Here is a 21,893-nt window from a genome sequence, read left to right as displayed (position 1 = left end):
ATGTTGCTATACTTTTGTGAATAATTTATTACTTGCGCAGGGGAGATTTATTCTTCACAAAATAGAGATTGCTATGGAACAGGCAAGTGGTGCTGTAAGACACAGATAACCAGCCTAGAAATGGCAGACTCATCACCAAAGTTGTGATATTTTCATTTCAATTTTGAGTGCAACTTTATTGTGTTTACGATATGCTCATTGTGTCCTTCAACTTTTTTATGATTAGTAAAACTGTGATAAAGTATACTGAACTGTCACCTGCAAATTGTCTTTCTGAGCATGAAAACAAAACAGAATCTGACTTTATTCCATTATAGATCTGCTAGGCAATTTTGTACACTGCTCAGAATAAACTGAGTTTAGCACTAGGAGGTACAGTACCAAGCTGTAGGAGATACAGTACCAGATACACTTGACAGACAATCTTCTGCTAATATTGCACATCTCCATAGCAGTTAGCAATGTCTGCATAAATAATTGATTGACGGGAACAAAAGCCCTCAGCCCTGTTTAAAAAGATTCCTTGTCTAATATTGAATATTATTTCTCTGTTTCAAATAATAGCTCTCTTGGTAGACATTACCACAGTAACAATATCTCATTGCAAAAATAACATTAAATCATTGAGCACCATTTCTGAGCATATGGTCTAAGGATAATTGAAGTTTTAATATTTTATTCATTGGGCCAAGTTTATTATTGTATTTGGTAGCCAAAAAATGTGAAGTAGAATAATGTTGTGTCACTCTAACACATTTAGATGAATGTTAAATGAGAGATACATACACACAACACTTTATATAAGAAAAGAAACAAAATGCAATGCACAGATTAAAATAGTGAGAATAGTTATTACATTTGTTGAAGATGTAAAGGGTGAAACTGGTTTTAGCAGCAGTGAAAAACAGGTGATAGTGAATTGATATCCTATTTTACTTCAATTTTCTTCAGTATTGGCCATCATCTGCAAGTTTCCCTCCAAGTCACACTCATCCTGATTGGATATATATCACTAGACATAGATCACTGTTCCTTTACTATTGTGGGCCAAAACCTTAGAATTGACTACCCCAAACCATTCTGAGATCGCCATAACAGTAATGATTGCAGCAATTAATGAAAGAGACCTGGCACCCTCTTTGCAGGCCAAATAGGAATAATCAATCACTAGAGCCTTTCTAACTTTGCCCACATCCTAAGAACATCTTTTGAAATCGCCTGCTCATGGAGGAAGCTCATTTTTGCTTCATACTAAGAAGGGGACTTAGAGACCCAGAGAAATCTTCCAGAAATTCCAGGTCTCCCTCCAGAAATACAGGAACAATTGCCATTTGTGGTTTTATTTGTCTTCCTCTGAAGATAAATGCACGGTAAACTATTCAGGAGACTGGTTGGTAAGTTTCATTCCCAGCCCTGTGAGTATGTATATGACAATCACTTGGATCTGACCAGCAGTGAAGTTTAAACTTTAGTTTGGTTAAGTACATTAATGATATACACAGGTATTTGATATTTCATCCATCATGCCTGTAGTCCTTAAGGCTTTTATGCCCCATAAACAGGAGGAAAGATGGGAAATATGCTTGCCTAGTCCTTAGAGTGGAAGTACAAGGAAATTATGACCATCAGCACATGCTGTGGAATTGTGATGTAAGTAGAAGATTTTAGTTAACGTCCTGAACGTGTTGCAAATTATCACTTTCTTAAGTGTTGCAAGAAGGATTTTCCAGTATACCTAGTCAAATGAATTCTCTATAAAAAGTCTCAGTGTTATCATTATTGGGTATCACATTGAATACACACCTAAGTAAGAAGCCTATTTTAGGGTGGCTGCATATAGCTTGAGAGCCAGAATCTTGACTAACATTCGTAGCCAGTATTCAGGATTTTTACATAGGTGCAGTATATACTGCTAAACTCTTTTTTTAATGCATGAATCTGATTGCAATTGTTTTGAAGATATGTTGGAGGGCATTTGTCTCCAGCACAAAATGGAAGAGTCTCAGAAAGAGAGAACTAAATTCTTAGCCGACAGGGTCAACCATTGCACAGGCTGACCCCACCCCTGTTGCGGATGTCAGGGTAGCACCTAGAAGAAGTGGTACGCCTAGAAAAGTTAAGAATTTCTGATCACAAGTGGCTGCACAGGTGAACACATTTAGTCACTTTATAATCTGAACATTTATTCTTTCCACTGAATAATGTGTAATGGTGTCTTTCAGCTTCATTTCCAGGCTTTGTGAATCCTCCTGCTGCAATCCCCCTCCTCCCGACCCCCACTAGCAGTTCAGCTGTACACAGCCAGCCCACGAGTGATTCTGGAGGAGAAATGTGTGTGTGTGGCAGGGTCTTTTGGAGCCTCGTGCAAGTATTTTCCCACTCACGCAGATCCTTCTTCCATCACACTCATCTCAATGTCCTGAGCATTTTCAATGCTGCCTGCTGAGGTTCTCTTTCAGTTGTCCATCTGAGCTGACCTGCATCTCTGCCCACCCACTGATCGCACTCCCATGCAGCACCTGTTCCCACCCAACGTGAGGCTCCTTTCACTTTCAATTTTGCAAAATCATACTGGTGAAGTATGTCTTTAGCTCCCCCATCCTTCCCCTCCCCCAGTCACCCATGTCCTTTCCCCCATCACTGTTGACACCCCGGCATCACTTTCCACCTCCCCCGTCACCTACCAGCCAGAGCCCTTTCCTTTTTGGGAAGTCTAGGTGAAGGTGCACGTCCCTACCTTCCTGAGAATCCCACCCCCATCCACATTGACCTCCCCGACCTCATCCTTCCCACCATCAGGGTCTGGGCCTGTCTATGAATCCCCACCAACCACCCTCAGCATCCCTTCCACTGCTACCATTGCATCCTTGCCTTCCCAGCCTACCTGCTCGCTCTGCCCTCTGTCGTTCTGACCATTCACTCCTACTATGCCCACCCTCATTTCACTCCCCAGGAAGCAGTCACCAACTCCACAGACCCCTCCGTTGTACATTCACCTGGACATCCCGAATCTTAATCACTCCTTCACCTTTACTCCTACCTCCACCTTTACTCCCTCCTCCACCCTTACGCCCTCCTCCCCTTGGACTCCTTCCTCCCCCAGACTCCTCCCCCCTCCAAACTCCTCCCCCATCTGCACTCCTTCCCCTCCTCCAAATTACTTCCTCCCCCGAACTCCTTCCCTCTGAACCCCTCTGTCCCCTGGACTCCTACCCCCTCTAAACTCCTTCCCCCACCTGGACCCCTTCCCCACTCCGAACTCCTTCATCCCCTTGGGCTCCTTCTTTTGCACCTTCCTCCCCAGATACCACATTCTCACCCGTTACACCCTCCTCCCCTGTACTTCCTCCCCCTCCTCCCAACCTCACCCCCATGACATCTTCTGGTTTCACGATGCATGAAACCGATTTTTGGACTTCCTGCCATATTGTCCATTCATGCCCACCATGACAACATGGGATGTGAGTGTTTCTGGCAGGTTGAGCTTTTCTTACTCATCTCCAGTTTCCCTTGAGAAGATGGCGGGGAGCTGCTTCCTTGAACCGCTGCAGTCCACCTGGTGTAGGCACGGAAAATTCTGCCCTAACATTGTTGGGTTAAAATTCTTCTTTTAACAAAAGTCAGAAAATGTTTGTTTGCCTTCGTAATAACCTGTCAAAAAAATGTGTTGCTCTGGGACTGTAATTTGCTTGTTGTCTGTGATTGTAAGGGAAAAAATGACATTCTTTCTTTTAAAAAAAAATCATCGCCTGTTTGGATGTCACCAGATGATATTTACAGTAATTTAGCAACATAGGAACATTATCAACAGGAGTAAACCATTCAGGCCCCCAAGCTTTTTATCTGAATCATGGCTGATCTGCAGCTCAGCTCAAATTTCTTCCCTTTGCTCCATATCTTTTCATACAAAAACAACAAAAATCTATGAATTTCAGTCTTGAAAGATCAAATTGCCCAACATCCACAGCCTGTTAGGCTACAGATATAGTTTTCTATTTGTGTGTAGAAGTGCTTCCTGATTTCACTGCTGAATGACCTGGTTCTCACTTTAAGATTATGTCCCCTTAACCTTGATTTCCCCCAACAGAGGAAATTGTTTCTCAATATCTATCCTACCTACCTATTAATATTTTAAGTACTTTGATCAGGTCATCCCTTAATCTTCTAAATTGAAAAAACTGCAGGTTTATCCAGTGTACCTTATAAGTTAACCTTCTAGGCCTCAGTATCATTCTGGTGATTATTTTTTACTTTTTCATGGGATGTGAGTGTTTCTGGCAAGTTGAGCTTTTGTTACTCATCTCTGCTTTCCCTTGAGAAGATGGCAGTGAGCCATTTCCTTGAACCGCTGCAGTCCGCTTGGTGTAGGTACTGTTATGAGATCCAGGCATACCTCGTCATTGGGAGGCTGGAGATTAAAACTCCCAGCATACCTTGGGAGCATCTGCACATGCGCAGAGTGGGCTGTGCATGTGCAGCACAGCATTTTGGAGAACTCATGGCACCTGTGTGAAGAGAAAAAAAAGAATCGGTACAAAAACTGGATCATGTGACCCAGGAGTGGAGCGCCATAATCAGAAAGCGTCACAGAGAGGAGACAGAGAGAGGAGACAGGGGGATGTCCCAGGTAACAAGAAGAGGAGCAAAGCAAGAGGTTCCAAGCAGAAAAAGGGCTGTGGTTGGCAGACCTTAAGTGGAGAGGCCTCAGGAGGAGCCCTGAAGATTTTAGAAGGCAGCAGAAGGTTGATGATTTTGTGCTATGGGCACACATGGTACAAAGGCACACATTTCAAGCAATATTATTCCACTCGGAGCTGTACTTGTGCTTGTGAGTTGGTGCTGGAGTACAGAATCAAGGGTCCAGGGGAATTGAGTCTCAGGAGACAAGACTGAAACCCTATGAGGGGGGTGTCATTGAGGCCATCCAAGTTGGAGCAATTTTCGAAGAGAATTTCAAAGCGAGATCTTCGAAGGTGAAAACTGGAATCCCTCGTGAGAGAGACAGAATTTCAATGAAGTTGATTGATTCACAGTGTTACTGAAATTTTTGTGGGTTGTTGAGAAACCTGTGGAATCTGTCTTGGTCGCATCTGGCATTTATTGCGCAATGTGGTGTGTTTGACCACAGTTTGCCTGTTAACTCACATATACCTTATACTAACTTTGAATATGATACATATTGCAAATTTTTTTTATCTTTCTAACCTTGTGTAGTAAAGTTTATTTTTATTTTGTCAAAACCCATGGAACCTTGTGGCTTAATTCTCTTAGCAAGTCTCATGAATCACAAACTTTGTCTACTTTAAACAAAAAGTGATTGGTACCTAACCGGATCTCACCAAAAACCTGGGGGTCTGGTCCAGGGCCATGGACATCGAAAGCGCTGTGAAGAAGAGAGATCCAGCATTTTGACCCAGTGACAGTGAAAGAATGGCGATTATGGTTCCAAGTCAGGATGGTGTGTGGCTTGGAGGGGCACTTGTGGGTGGTGGTGTTCCCATGCATATAGATGGTTGAGATTGGAGGTATGGTAATATCAAAAGAGTTTTGGTTAGTTGCTGCAGTACATCTTGTAAATGGTATATACTGTTGCCACTGTGTGTTGGTAATGGAGAGAATGAATGTTTAAGATGGTGGATGGAATGCCAATCAAGCAGGCTGCTTTGTCCTCGATTTTGTTTAGCTACTTGAGTGCTGTTGGAGCTGCATTTATCCAGGAAAGTGGAGAGTATTCCATCACACTCCTGCCTTGTTTATGGTGGACAGGCTTTGGTGATTCAGGAAGTAAGCTATTCACTGCAGAATTCCTAAACTCTGATCTGGCAACCAGAGTGCTTATATGGCTGGTCAAATTAAGTTTCTAGTCAATGGTAACCCCCAGGATGTTCATGATGGCACCTTCAGCGATGGTAATGTTTTGAATGGCAAGGAGAGATGATTAAATTCTCTCTTCTTGGAGATGATCAATGCCTGTCAATTGTGTGGCATCAATGTTACTTGCCACTTATCAATCCAAGCCTAAACATTATCCAGGTCATGCTGCATACAGACACGGACTACTTCAGTATCTGAGGAGTTGTGAATGGTACTGAACATTGTGAAATTGTTACTGAGCATCCCCTCTTCTAAACTTATGATGGAGGGAAGGTCATTGATGAAGCAGATGAAGGTGTTTAGGCCTAGGACACTACCCTGAGGAATTCCTGCAACAATATGCTGGGACTGAAATGATTGTCCTCCAACAGCCACAATCATCTCCCTTTGTGCTAGGTATCTCTTTAACCAGTGGAGAGTTTTTCATCTGGTAACCATTGACTTCAATTTTGCTAGAGCTCCTTGATGCCACACTTGATCAAATGCTGCCTTGATGTCAAGGGTAGTTGCGCTGCATACTGTCTAAGGAGATATATATATTTATGTTCTTCTTGATGTATAGTGCCCAAATCTGAACATTGTATCCAGATAGGGTCCGACCGAGGTTCTATAGAACTTAAGTGTACCTTCTTTGCCTATGTATTCCAACCTCCTTCAAATAAAGACAATTTCTATTAGCCTCATAAATTGCTTTGTTTTTGAAGAGTCTGAGGAGGTCTTGTGGCGCATGGGTAGTGTCCCTTCCTCTGAGCCAGAAGCTCCATGTTTGAGTCTACCCTAGGACTTGATGGCCAAAGAAGGTGTGTTCATAATGTGGCCAGACAGGTTGAGGGTCAACCTGCAAATCATGCCAACACATGCAGCTGGTAAGAGTGGGAGGGATTCCTGGTCAGCCATGTGATGCAAAGAACGTTGGAGTCTCTACCATCATGATCCATAGCTCTGGACCACATGGAACAAGCTTGTAAAAAGTGCATGCTGCCATAGAAACTCAGACTCCTTAGCCAGGATTTTTCGGATGTCGGGTGGACTAGACAAGGTGGGCAGGTGCACCCATGAAACGGATAGCCGCTTATAATCGGGCCCCGACCGTGATTTCACACTGGCTAGCCAGTGTGAATCGCGCACTGCAGCACTCAGCACTGCCGTGGTTGGGCGGGGTGGTGGGGTGGGTGGGGGAGCGGAGGAGAAGGGCGAGCCTGGAAGTTCACACATGCGCGTGGGTGCACATCATAAAAGCTCCCTGAGACACAGAGCTGCCTCAGGGAGCTGAAGATTTTTAAAATAAAAAATAAAGAATTTAAAAATGTTAAAAACATATCCCTGCTCATGTGACTCTGTGGATGAGGTTTCGCAAAAAATCCAAAGGTAGCCTGGCCGATTCGCCTGCCTGCCAACTGTAAGGTTAGCCAGGCAGTGAAAAATTTCTTTTAATTATGACTTTAATGGCCTTATAGGCCGCTCAATTGTCGGCGGGTGCGCTGCTGACTCCCGTGCACGTCCGCCGACTGAAATATCGGGCGAGTGCGGGATGACATGGAGACGCTTGCCTGACATCATCGTGCATCATTTTATGCTCAGTCGGATCAGGTGCATGCCCACTCGATGAGCAAAATATTCTTCCCCTTGAGTGAACTGAAACCCACCTGAAGACCAGCTTTCAAAAAACATCAATGAAAATAAAAATTGGGAGGGATGAGCAAACAGTTGCTGATTAATTATCTCCCATTTTACAATATTGCATAAAATCAAAATTATACCTATATATTTAAATAATTGTCTGTGGTTAAAAGCCAGAAATTATTCAGTGAACATAGCAAATGCTTACCATATTGGTGCAATATTCCTCTATAAGACATTTAAACAATGGGCAGAAAGATGTCATGCAATTGTGTTAAGCTTTCATGTCAACAGTAATGATGTGCAGTATATTGTGTTTTCAGTACATTACAGGTGCCAATTCTTCGTACATTTTTGTGTCTTAAACTGCTAAAAGAAAACAATCATTGATATAAGTTCTCATGTAAGATAGGGCGGGATTTTCCATCCCCGTCCACCGCCAGGATTGTCTGGTCCCACCGAAAGTCAATGGAGTTTTGGCTGGGCCCCCGAATCTCCCGTGGAGGGTCCCGCCATGATGGGGCCAGAAAATCCTGGCCATAGCATCAAAGTTATCAGCAACATTAGAAAGTTCAAAAACATTCTCAATCTCCATAATGAACACGTGGGTTTTTTTTTTTTTGTTTTTGCAGTAAATCAATTTGTTCTGAGTCACAGGGATAAAGATATAAAATAGAAGATTCATTGGAGTTGCTATTCAATCTATCATTCCCATGACAGCAGGTTGAAATGCACAAAGAGTATTGATTTTTGAAAAATATTACTCATTTGAGTGCTGATTTACTCACATCTTTATTATGTACTATTTCTTTCTTATTTGCTCCATTCTTTTTTCTCAATCACTTTCAGATCATTTGTTAGTTCTAATCATGATCAGTTTGATATTATTTTATTTTAATACTTAACATTTTCTCCAGTTTGTACATTCAGTGGTGCAAATTTTTCCCAGTAAATGAATATTTCAAGTCACAACAAACCATTATCCCGTAAAATGGGTCAGAGCAAACCATCATTGAAGTTAATGAAAATAAAAATCAGGATAGATGTAAAAAGAGCTGCCAATTCAATGTCACCTATTTTACACTATCACCAAAGTCAAAATTACTCCTCCCTAATTCAGAAGATGCCTCAAATGAACTACAAATAGCCTGTGCTGTCCTGAATGATTGTGTGAGTCAGAGAAGCTGAATAGTCTTGCTTCTGCATTTGTAGGTTTTATGAGTGAAATAGCTCATTAAACCACTAACGTGAAATTTCAAGATAACGAAGCATTTGTTATTTTCAACCAGCTTCATAGGGGAACGTTTACAGGCTGAAGCAGATCCAGTCAGATTAACATTTCTTGATTGCCTGGATCTCTGATAATTCTTAATTGTCTTATTTCATCTTTAAAGGGACATTTTTTTTACATGGCAGTCATTTTCTGATGGCTCTCTCAAGATATAATGCACCTTTCAGGCTTTCTTTCCTTCTTATTTTTCAAGATATTGCGTGGCTTAATTACCAGAATTATTATTTGGCAACGGAAGCTCTGGAGATGTCAGATTTTGCATTTTCCGGGGGTGTGTACTCTGTCTTACATATGACTCAGTCTTCTATTCTACCCGTGGGAGAAAGATGTGTTAAGGTGATAACTATGAAAAACAAAGTGATAAATGAAACAGCAAAGTGCAGAAAACTGAAAACAAAATACTTGAAATGTTTGGAAAATACTCAAGAACATGTTGATATACTATTACATTGTTATAGATTTCTATCTCTGCAGCACACTTGACTGTGCCACTATCTTAGTTATATTGTGCTAATTTTTCCATTTCTGATTTTCTCTGATATATTTTCAGATTTCCTGACTTTTTAATTGGTCACGCATTGTTCAAAGCAAGCCATCCTGTTGCTTATTCTTTGCCAAGAAACAGATACGTTGACCCTATTAAACTTGATTTACTGACATTAATGTGGTTTCATAGCTTCAAATGTGCTTCAAAAACATGGACAATTATCCTACAATCAGCACTGCACAGTGACTTCAAATAGATTATTCTTACACTGACTGAATTTTTATGAAGAATACATAGTCTGGGAAAATAGCCATCTCAAATGTAACAAGAAAAACAGTGAAATGTCAGAAATCTCTACCTATCCTATCTGACTTAAACTGATTCTGGAGGTCAGAATAGCAGTACGACCCCATTGGAGATGCAGTTTCATGAACAGGGAGTGAGAGGTTTGCCTACAGGGCTTAAGGCAGAGAAGGGATGACCTGTTGATCTGTCTGAAGTATACAGCCGAAGGGCATCTAGAGTAACAGGTGCACCACATTAGAGAGAGTGACATGGTCAGTAAGTGTACCACCGTGACCTCCCTGGGCATCTATGCAATTCATGGAAGAGTTTAAGGCCCTCACAAGGCTATGCAAGATAAAACCACAATCAGTCACAGATTTCCAGAATGCACTGCACAACAATGTAAATCACATACTTGCTATGTTCCTTAACTTCATGTATGACAAGCACCAAATAAAGGCAGGAGGCAGGAGATTCATTTCAATATTAATGTGCGAGTGTAGGTCTCATCCATATCATTTCTCAACGTTCTGGTATATAGGGCTTTCATTTATAATTATTCTCATGTGAACTGAGCATCCAGGGTTGCTAGGCAGTTCTATGTATACAGAGGTTTATTTTAAGGGCTCAATGATGTTAATATGAGGATTTATTTCAGCCATTTCTGGACATTTTCAGTCATTAAACGTGTAGTGGATGATGAATGGCTCAATCAGTTGCTTGCATTCCTGCACTTTGGGTTGGCTTTCCTTTCATTTATTCTGTAATTTCTTAGTCTGCGTTACCATCAGTCCAGAAAAAGGCTGATAATTAGTTGAGATGCCTTTGGACCTTTCTAAAGGCCTTCAGGATTTTTGTCTGCTTATTTTGACACACCTCTTTAATTGTTCCCATCCCTTAAAAGTTCAGTTACATAAATATTTCTGGTCCCATTATTAGGTTGTTCTGTACATTAATTCAAATCTACAACACGAATTATACATGATTCTGGTAATGAATTGACTTCATAATATTGGACACAAATGGTGCAGTTATATTTGTGTACATCAGTGCAAAATTTCTGAGCATTGCAACCATATCAGAAAATCTAGACTACTGTTTGGAGCTGTACATAAGAAAGGAAACAAAATCAAGGTGGGGGAGGTTGTACCTCTGTGCAATAGTTTAAAATGGGTAACAGTCTGCAGCCTGTTTTACATCTCACCCAATTTTTATTTCCATTCAAGTCAACGGAATTTAGCTGAACCTATTGGTCAAGAACAAATTGTCTGCATGAACACAAATTATTCTTTTGAACATTATAAATCTCCATTTACACAACCCTAAGACCTTGGCCTGGATTTTCAATTCTGGGTCCAGAACCCGGTCACCAATTCAGATCTGGATCCTGAGCCTTTTCGGTATGTTCCAGATATGCCCACTCGGATTATTAAAAGGGCAGGCCAACTAATGGCAGAGTGCGGGCTTGCCATTCAATTAAGAACTAATGGTGGGCAGAGTCTGGAGGCTGGAGTGCCAATGCAGGCCCTCCAGCACTGACACATTGGTATCCCAACTGGCTGAGATTGGAGCTGCAGATTTGTAACGGGGAGAGATAGGGCACCTCAACAAGGACGTACCATCTGAAGGAGAGGTCAGTCTCTTATGAATTTAACTGTCTTGTTGTGATCATGGAAGGACAACCCCACCACAGAATGGCCAGTGGCAGGAGCTGTTACACTGTAGTTGTATGAGTTGGGGGGTGTGGTGCGGAGGGTCCCTTGTGTGACCCAGTTCCCAACAACCCTCCCCCTCACTTCCCACCTTAGTCCACAACGTTAGCTTGGACGTGGTCCAGCTCGATGTAGGCCACCCACATTGCCATCTGAAAATTTCCGTCTGGCATGGGAACAACGCCTTAATAAGCCCTGTGATTGATATTAGTTGGCCTGCATTGGTTGCCCACCAGGAAGCGATGGGCAGCTGATCTGACTCCAAGCCACCCTCATTGAAAATGGCTCAGGATCAGGATGGTGGTAGGGAATTAGTGATGTGAAATTGTGCTCCTGCCCGCCTCTGATCTTGGCCCCAATCCATTTGAAATTCCAGCCCCATGTATCTCTAAAGTCTAGACTTCCATCTCTTTAAGATTCTCTCAGTAAGTAGGATTTACAAACTGGGAATTAATTGTATGGATCACCACTTCACCCTTTCCAAAGCCTTGATATCACCCACCTTTTGAGGACATCAAACCAGGACACAGTGTTTGAAAAGAGGCTGGACCAATCTCTTGACAAGGACAAAATAGCATGCTTGATCTCATAATGCATTGTCCTATAATATACCCTAGCACCATGTTTGCTCCAACTATTCCTTCATGCCATTGACCATGAGCCTTTCAAGATCTATACACCTGAACAGCCAAATCTCTTTATTTTTCCACTAACATTTCCTTGAAATGTGTACACATGTTCAGCATTCTACTATCCCGATGCATAACACTGGACTTCTCCACTTTAAACATAATTTGTCAGTCATGAGCCCAATTCCCCAGGGCATCTACATCTGTCTGTAGAAGTTGAGTAACGTTCACAGTCCTGACTCTTGGGGCTGAATTTTCCCCCGGTCGGGGCGAAGTTAAATGGCAGGCGCGCACAAGCGCACTTCCAATTGGAGCGCCATTTTACGTGGGCATGCCAATTAAGGCCCGCCCAGCGTGATGTCCGCCCAGAAGCGCTATGCGCTTCCTGTGCGGGCGGGGGGGGTCCCAAAATCGAGAGTGCGCTCTTTCGTGCATTTGCACGAAATAGCACGCTCATCTCCCTGAGGCTAAGTGCAGCCTCAAGGAGATCAGCTGTAAATGTAAAAAACCTAAAAATAGAAAAATAAAATTTCCCTAACATGTCCCCTCATGTGACAATGACACGTGAGTTGGGACATGTCCATAATTTTCACAAAAACTTTATTAAAATTTTTTAAAACATACATGAAACATCATCCTGCCCATGGATGAGGTTTTGTGTTTTTTCTAATTCACGCCGGGGCTCCTGGCCTGCCCGCCAATCTTTAGGTTGGATGGGCAGGACCTTTAATTACTTAATTGCCTCTGTCAATGGCTCAATTGATTTCGCTGCGCCCCCGCCTTCCTGAAAATTTTAATGGGGCACAGTAATGTCGGGTGTTCCCCCCAACGTCACCGCACCTCATTTTACATGTCGGCGAGCGGGCCCCACCCCCTCTCGCCGACGCATAAAATCCTGTCCTTACACTTATCTTAATACCATTTGAAAACTTGAAGATTACTCTAATTACATCTAATTTTATCAAAACTTGATTGATAATGCTCCTGTGAAGTGTCATTGGTATGTTAAATTAAATTGCTATTGTTGTGGATTATTAATTAAAATAGTGTACTAAATTGCAACAGCAATCCCTGTGGAACACCACTGCTGGCCAACCTCGAAGCAGATCTAAATCCATCTACAGTCATTTTCTGCTTACTAGCTCTCAGCCAATTCTCAATCTAGCACTGTAGACTGCCACTAATATCTAAGGCTTTGATCTCGTATAGAAATCGCTGATGGCATACTTTATCAAAAGTCTTTTGGAAGTCCAGGTGGACAACTTCTACTGGTTTTCCATCATCCACTATCTTGATGACTTCATATTGGACTTGAAACGTTAACTCTGTTTCTCTCTCCACAGATGCTGCCAGACTTGCTGAGTTCTTCCAGAATTTTCTGTTTTTATTTCAGATATCCAGCATCCGCAGTATTTTGCTTTTAATCAGCATAGAGTGTTTCGAAACTCTTCAAAGTTCTCAAACCTCCTCTGTTCTGGCTATACTGTACCAGTTGACTGGGGAGGAGCTGCACCAGTTTCACACTGGTCTAATGTCCTCAGTGTGCAGTAATGTCATAAAAGCAGGAAATTCCCGAGCACATCATCACCAGCTGAGTGCAACTCATTTAGGCCCGTTTCGGAGCTTAAGTGAACGAATCCTCAAAGTTCTCAAAAAAGATTCAATAAATTTGCATTTATCCTTGTAACAGCGCGTACGCAGCATAACGTGCTAAATGTAATATCAGGAGTTGACTTACCCATATTGGTTCAGCCATAGTCTCTAATACTGTGTTTTATGTGCCATTAATAACTAAGTTGTGCCATAGAATGGATTTATAAGAAATTCATAGGATTAAACACGATTGAGTTACTTTAGTTATTGAGAAACTAAAGAAACTGAACAAAGCAGGTTAAGAGAAAACCTATTTTTATTAAATGGAATAACATGAAAAACAGCAGCTGAAGTAGAATCCAGAATACTACCGTTTCAGGAAAGCAAATAAATATTTAAAAAAATAAATGGGAATGGTGAAAGGACGAGGAATGTAACATAATTGGATTGTTCTTTTATGGAATGTCGGTCCAAATTGTCTCCTTCTTAGCTGTAAGATCCTCTGATTTTATGAGGTGGATTCTAATTATGGGCAGATTTCAGGTAATCAGTGGGAGGAATATTCTTACCGCCCAATCCCTGGTCAAGGAAGATATGGGTCATTTAAGGACTGTTTTTTATGCCACCCTGGCACCAATAGCAAGAACATGCTGATGGCTATTGATACCTAATATAGCGAAAGTACCTCATTGGGCCCTGATTAGCATATTCGAATGAGGTAGCCACTGGAAATGGGCAGGCATCTAGGCTGCCCAAGCAGAGGCCCTCAAAAAATGGCAGCAGGTGGAATCATGGCAGTACGTGTAGCACAGTGATTTTTGGGCTGTTACCACACAGTATACATCCGCTGGTGTGACTTAAAATTAATGCCTATAGTTTAATTTGCTACAGAGTAATATAATATAAATATATATAATACCTACCATTCCAGATTATGGTATCAGATTATCCTGCAGTTTCAATTTGTATTAATGTGTCTGGGTGGAGAGGTTAGTAAATCAAATTTACCTATTCCTATATAATTGAGTTGTCTTCCTCTTAGGAAATTGAGCATGGTAATCTGAAGCCAAACCCGCAGCTGTTCCACAGAAATTATCAGCTTCATAACATTTTTAATAGTTGTAAAGCCATATTTTAAAGATAGATACTTCTTTTGAATATTATTTTCATTGGGTAGGAAATTGAATCAAGATGGAGAATGTTGTTGCTGTAAGGCACAGTATTCATAAAACCTAACAATAGTTTGTGATGACATTCAATACTTAAGCCCGAAGATGGATTCCAACTGAATAATCTTCCAAAAGTAACTAGATTTGTGCCAAATCAGGAAGCAGTGCAATGAAGTAAATTCTGCATTGTGCACTGTACTGTGCAGTTTAACTCACTTATTTTGTAGGGGCTATGTGGACATCTATGGATCACTTACAATTAAACTCCCTTTAATTTGATTACCTATTGAATTCTTCTGGACTTTCTCTGAAATTGATCCCAAATCAATAAAAAAAGCTGATACTTTGACGAAACTTAATCTTTATTTATGGAAGTCACTGTGCTGATATAAAGTGTAAAATCTATAAATTTCTATAGAAATCTAATCCAATTCAATTATACTGAGTTGAGCTGCTCAAAGGATTTGAACATTCTGTCTTGGCCAAATTAATTAGCCCTGGTAATCCATGTCTGAAACTGTCTTTTGCGTTGTAGGGTTAGGAACTCTGTATTAAAAGAGTGGGGGGCTTCAGAAGCCCTCCTATTCTACCAACATTATTTTATAAGTAGCATTTGTGAAAGTGATATCTGGCAGTGAGAGGTGTTAGCAAAGCTAAAAGTTACAGCTGCTGAGATACACAAAAAACATTTGAATTGTCAGGGCTCGTGATTGCACAACAGGAACAAAACCCTGCAGCACAGGGTTTGTGAATATATCAAAGTATCTTTGTGAAATATTTTGGGCTGTAGCTTCCGATCTTCAGGGTATCATATTGGGAGAGTGGGGGGTGGGGGGTGTGGAGGCGGGGGGGCGGGGGGTGGGGGCCTACCCTAAAGATGCGCTTGGGAACTCCCACTCCTTCTGAAAGTTCACAGGTAAGGTTTGTATGGCAATTGCCTGCAAGAGCAAAGTTCCCCTGGTCAATTGCCCTGCATGGGGACCATCCGAAAACATGATTTAAATCACAAACTTCGGATGGTTCCAACTGGATTACATAGATAGTTGCCCAGAAAAAGTTAGAAGAATTAAAACCTTTTCTAACATTTGGTAACTAGTGCACAGCCCCACACTGACACACCCACGAGACACCCCCCCCCCCATGCCCCTGACCCCCAAAGGCAATCCCCCACCCCCTCCAACTCCCCAGAGTCTCCCCCCCACCCCCCACCTTCCAGCTAGCCCCTTCATGAGACCTCCCCCCACCTCCAAGAGCATTCACGGCCCGATGGGAACTCCCCAATCCACAGGATTCCCCCCACTCCCACAGGGATTCTCCCCCAAAACCTGCCATGCTCGACTCCCACCCCCTCGCCCTCCCCCCCAACCCAACACACCACTCCCCCTCCCGGCCAGGCTCAGCTCTCACCCCCACTCTCCTCAAGGCCCGACCCAATCTGACACCCCCTCCCAACCAATGAGGCCCGACCTGACCCCCCTTCCCCAGAGGTCTGCCTCAACACCCCATCCCCCCGAGGCCCGATCCGAACCCCCCACCCCCAAAGGCCCAATCATACTCCTGACCCCTCCCCACCTCCCCCCCCGCCCCCCCCCCCCAGACACAACTCGACCCAACCCCCCTCCACCCATCAAATCCCACTCACTTACTTTATACACTTACCTTCTCCCTGGCCTGTGTCATAACTCACTGGGGATAGTGCGCTGTAATATGAAGCCCCACTGTTCCCTGAGCTGGGGAAACATTCAACCAAACCACCAGATTGCCCCAATTCTACCTGTTTAATTTAGGTTAACAGTATACAAGCACCAGGTTTGTAAACTTAGTAAGTAAATAACTATTTATTGAACAAACTGTCATTAACGAGTGGCAAAAGCAAGAAATATGAACTGCTAATTTCTAACTCTATAATCTAAACTCTACCCCTTCTTAAATCTCTATACACACACATACAAGACAAATAAGACACACAAAAACATGAATTTTAAGAGTGGGATAAAACAGTTCAATAGCTCCAATTCCGAAGTACAGGTTTTGATGGGTTGATTTTGATTGATACCTTCCAAATTCCTTTCAGTTCTCGTTGATGACACGAGGTAGTCTTCCAGCACTTCCAGTAATCAGTTCACTGGTTGACCACTTGCCTTTCAATGCCTCTAACCGTGATTTTCCCCTTTGCCTCTTGACGGGGGTTTTCAGAGAGAGGGAGCAGGTTATAGAGATATGAGGAGAAAAAGCCAGCTAGCTATTATTTTGGAATTACTGGAATCTTCCACACACAGGTGAAAGATGTTTTAGGGCTTGTTCCTTTCGGGCTAGGAGCTATTCTGCTGCACTGCCCTCACATAAAACCTGGTCACCTAGCCAGGAACCAATTAAAAAATTGTTGCCAAGCAGCTCCCTTGGTCCAGGACTCTTTTCCAGCACCATCCTGTCTTTCATGGCACACTCTGTTCCAGGACTGCAACATTGTATATATCTCTTATTCTGTTCCAGTGGACACGTCTTTCAAATTGCAGCCATTGTAATTTAATGCACAGTCCAACAGAAAATAAAAAGATACATTCTTTACAACAGTCCAACAGAAATAAAAATACACGTTCTTTACGCGTGTCAAGGACCTTTAAACTTGGCTGGACCTTTAACTTATCTGGCTTACGGCAACTAGTGCCATTAAAAAAGGGGGTATGGCCTCTTTACATTCAACACAGCAGCCCTCAATGCTCAGCCCTGGGGATCTGCTACACTGCCCGGGTCTCGCGTAGCTAGGAGTCAGGAGGTCAGGTGAGACAGGATGGAAAAACAATTCAGGTAAAAAACTAGGAGCGGAATGGCAATCCTACTCTGATTGCCACTCTGAGGAAGTTCAGGCCCAAGAGCTGTGCAACACTATTTTGTGCAGAAGGACTAAATACATCAATTTGAATAATCTGCTTATCAACAGATATACTGTCTGCACATCATAACTATGGCTTTTCACAGCCTGACATGTGCAGTATAGTATTGCTCAAAATATATTTCCACAATTTAGTAGATATGGATGTAGGTTGTGAAGTTCAAAGCTTTCAACTACCTATTGTTACAGCATAATACAAAGACAAATACAACTTTCATTTTTCACATTTTGCTTTTCAATTCTGGGTTTCAGAAATTATAGAGACCTTAGGTTGAATTTAATGGCCATGTCAATGACCCCGTCCACCAGCCAGAGAGCCACTAGCAAGCCTGCTGTGGCTATGTCCAGGAGCCCTAATGAGTTTAAATGAAACTCAGGCACTTACATCTCTGCTGCCAAAGTTCCTGGGGACTTCAGTACAAGAATCCCACCTCCAAGAGCTGCTGGCCAATCAGAGACTGGCGGCTGTTCAGACCCAAATGTGCTACCAGGAGTGGTGGCCATTGTTGGTACTGCATGAAGCCAGAATGAAGAACAGAGATGGAGGTCTCGGAGGAGAGGTAGGTGGGTGGCCTCACCAGGACCAGTGAAGCAGGCCCTGGTGACAGGGGAGTGTCACTACAAGGGCAGGGTAGAGGTCTTACTGAGGGGGCAGATCTGGCCACCTGCGAGGCCCTCCTTTGGGCACAGAGCACCCAATCATTAGGGTTCCCACTCCAGCCCACAGTCTGCCAGTTGCCAGAAGGGAGGTAGCAGCCTAGACAGCACCAAGAACACACTCGAGTATAAGACTAATAACTCAATTTCCCATTCATCAACTGTTCCACACTCCTTACCTTCCTTCTGTCACTGACCACCATATCATCCTCAATGCACACTCCCAGGTCATGCGTATTGTTAAAAGTACGCACAGGCAAACTCTGATAATGCTGTTGTCGGTTTTGGATGCTCTAATCTGTGATGAGCATGTCCAGAAAGATGTTTCAATTCACTCTCCCCTTTTTCCATCACCAAAATTAGAAAAAAAATGTGGAAAACTGTGAACACAAGCCCAAATCCTTCCAATTCCTACCAAATTCCAATTGCTACCAAATCTATACATGAAATTTATGCTATATTGCATAGAAATGTAAAAATTACTTCCATGTATTCAATTAGTACCTGTCTTCCACATGCTTTAGCCTGTCTGGCACAATTCCAATTGGTTGCAGTGAGGCTGGAGAAAGGCTGCTGACTTTTAGTTGAGGAGATGGCACACTTGGAGGACAAGCTTGAACAGAGCTGGTAATCGCCTTTATGGAAAACATGGGAGATAAGAATGGGATGTTCTTGATTGTTTAATAAACTGAAGACATTTTACTTCATACAGCTTTGTACAATTTGTGTCAACATCCTCAAATTTGTATTTCTGTTTTTTGGGTGAGGTTGTCAGTGAGATTAGTTGCTTTTGAGTTATCATCTAATTCCTTCTTGAGTACCTTTGGGCTAGACACCACGATTGGCAAAGGAGGAGGATAGACAATGTTCATCGGATCTGCACTAATGCCATCCCAAAACTAACCATCAGCACTGCACCAAAATGAACCAAGATAACTTTGCCTGATTTTGTCTCGATTTTCTGAGGCAAAACCTGACTTCCACATTACAATGTAGTTAAAACAGATGTTTCATTATTGCAAAGACCTGAAGGTACAGACCTATGCTTTGTCATTCTGCCCCACAGTATGTTGGTACAGCATGTAAAAGATTCAGCCAACTACAGGACTCTAGCTATAACTGTTAAATTAAAGCTGATGTTGAATCATCATACAAAAATACAGCATTTGTGTTGCATATTCTAATACACTTTCGTAAAGTTTATTACATTTAGTTAACATTTTCATACGTTAAGTAATCTGAGCAAAAATGCATTTGGTTTACAAATAAATTTTGTTTTCCTACCAAATTATTCCAGAGAATTAATGCAACAGGGAGAAAAGACAACAGGGTGGTGCCTCGAGAATCTCTAAAATCAGCTTATCAAAACAAATGAGCAAACAAAAAACTGATTTTCAAATATAAATTAACTTTAGAAGATAGATATTTTAGTTGCCAACTTTTATCTTCTTAATATTCATGCGCCTGAATGAGTAAAATTATTTCAAAATAAAAGTAGATTTTATGTATTATGTGTAGCATTAAGAAGTCTGGTGTGCCCTTCAAATTGGTAGGGCATTGAGCAACAGAGATGATGCTATAAAATTATCAAAGCAAGGCTTGAGAGAGTAATTAGTATTATTGTAACACAATTATACATTTGTCTTTATTAGATTTCTGATTTAGAACATGTATCACTAGTTGCAGCAGTTGAAATGTTAAAAACCAAAATTCACACAGCAATGGTCAGGTCATAAACAACAGCTAAACCAAGATCATGAAGCTTAAATTGATTCCATGGGCAAAATTTTCCCTTTGGGCATGGAAAATACAAGTAGGGACCATTTGCCGTTCCTGATCCCACCCCGTAAGGGGGGTGGGAGGGGGTGGGGAAAACAGCCTTGAGTTTCATGCAGGGCAGTCCCTTAATTTGCATGGAGACAGGTCTGGCGGTCAATTAGTGGCTATGGGAGTTGGAACAGAGATGGGACTGCTCAAGTGCAGGCCTGATTTAAATATGATGGCTGCCATTTCACTGCTGTACCGTCCATTTGCAGTATTACACATTCAGAGAAACTTGAAATGCTTAAGGAGAGCCACAGCTAGAACCCGAGGGTGAGCAGTTCACTGAAGCGGACTGGACAACATCAAAATCAGTACATGCCCTTTAATGAGTTCTCAATGAGCTTTTTAACAATGAGAGGCCAAGTCTGTTACCATGGCTAAATGCCGTGGTCTTTGTACAGCCCGAAAGTTGAGTAACCTTTGGTATGATCAGAAATGGCATGATAAGCAATACAAGAAGGCCCACTTGGGGACAGCCCTGAAGGCCAAACCAGTTGGTGGTGCCTCCTCCCATGCCAAAGGAATAGTCTTGCATAAAGTTGGTGTTGAGGCTAATCAGCTCAATTCTGCTATCAGAAAATGTGTTCGAGTCCAGCTTATTAAGAATGGCAAGAAAATCATGGCTTTTGTTCCAAATGATGGTTGCTTGAATTTCATTGAGGAAAATGATGAAGTTCTAGTCGCTGGTTTTGGTCATAAGGGTTATGCTGTTGGCGATATTCCTGTTTTCCATTTCAAGGTGATGAAAGTAGCCAATGCATCTCTGTTGGCCCTGTACAAAGGCAAGAAGGAGAGACCAAGATCTTAAACTTATCAGTATATTAACAAAGATAGAAAATAAAGCATTTTAAAACAGATGTTTGACAAAGCTAAAAGAAAAACCAATGTTAAGTGGCCTTAATGGATCAGGCAGGATCTCAGGGCTGCCTTCTCCCCTCCCTGGCCAAACTCCATGGTGATTTTTAAAAATTATTCATTCATACGATGTGGGCATCACTGACTAGGCTAGCATTTATTGCCGATCCCTAGTTGCTTTTGTTCAGAGGGCATTTAAGAGTCAACCACATTGCTGTGGGTCTGGAGTCATATGTAGGCCAGACCACATTGCCTTCCCCAAAAGACATTAGTGAACCAGATGGGTTTTTACAACAATCAGCAGTGGATTCATGGTTGTCATCAGACTTTTAATTCCAGATCTTTTCATTGTATTCAAATTCCATCTGCCATGGCAGGATTTGAACCCAGGTCCCCAGAGCATTACCCTGGGCCTCTGAATTATTAGCCCAGCACGATACCACTACGCTATCAACTCCCCTAAAGGTAATGTCATTGGGAAATCAGCACGCCTGCTGGCATCAGCGTTTTTGTCCTTGTTCACCACCGTTCCCAGCCTAATCGAAATCTAGAAATCTGGATAAATGATTTAGGCCAGCCTGGAGGTTGGTTCTTGATTGACAGCTGTGTTTGGGATAAAGACTGAGTCAGGCCTGCAGGTAGGGGCATAACCAATAGTTTTTTTTACAATTCCTTTTGATGGATAACCCTAGCCAATTGTTTGAGTCCTGCTCTTACATTGTGCTACCTGAGTTTTGATTGGTAATCTATAAACAGTTTACAATGAACAAACTAGCTTGGATAGTTTTGACTCCAAGAACATGTTTCAAAATGTGACCAACTGTTTTCATCAGCTAGTTTTGATGAAAAACAGCTCAAGGAAACCATCCTTAATGTTTTTGATATATGTATGAAGTGAACAGAAATTTTATTAGGATTGTAACATGACCTATTTTATTCCCAACACTATTCATTTACCTATTCATTGTTAAACAAATTGCCTGTTGGTTCATAGCCTGATTCTT

General features: G+C 42.1%; 1 pseudogene; it reads left to right on the top strand.

Annotated features, from left to right (window-relative positions):
• The first annotated feature begins 20,403 nt into the window (after positions 1–20,403).
• On the top strand, positions 20,404–20,915 carry LOC144691951 (small ribosomal subunit protein uS12 pseudogene; annotated as a pseudogene).
• Positions 20,916–21,893: the final 978 nt, after the last annotated feature.

The sequence above is a fragment of the Cetorhinus maximus genome, chromosome 16 (assembly GCF_964194155.1).
Source record: "Cetorhinus maximus chromosome 16, sCetMax3.hap1.1, whole genome shotgun sequence".
NCBI lineage: Eukaryota > Metazoa > Chordata > Chondrichthyes > Lamniformes > Cetorhinidae > Cetorhinus > Cetorhinus maximus.
Note: the sequence above shows the minus strand (reverse complement) of the source record. Positions and strands in the feature narration are given on the sequence as shown.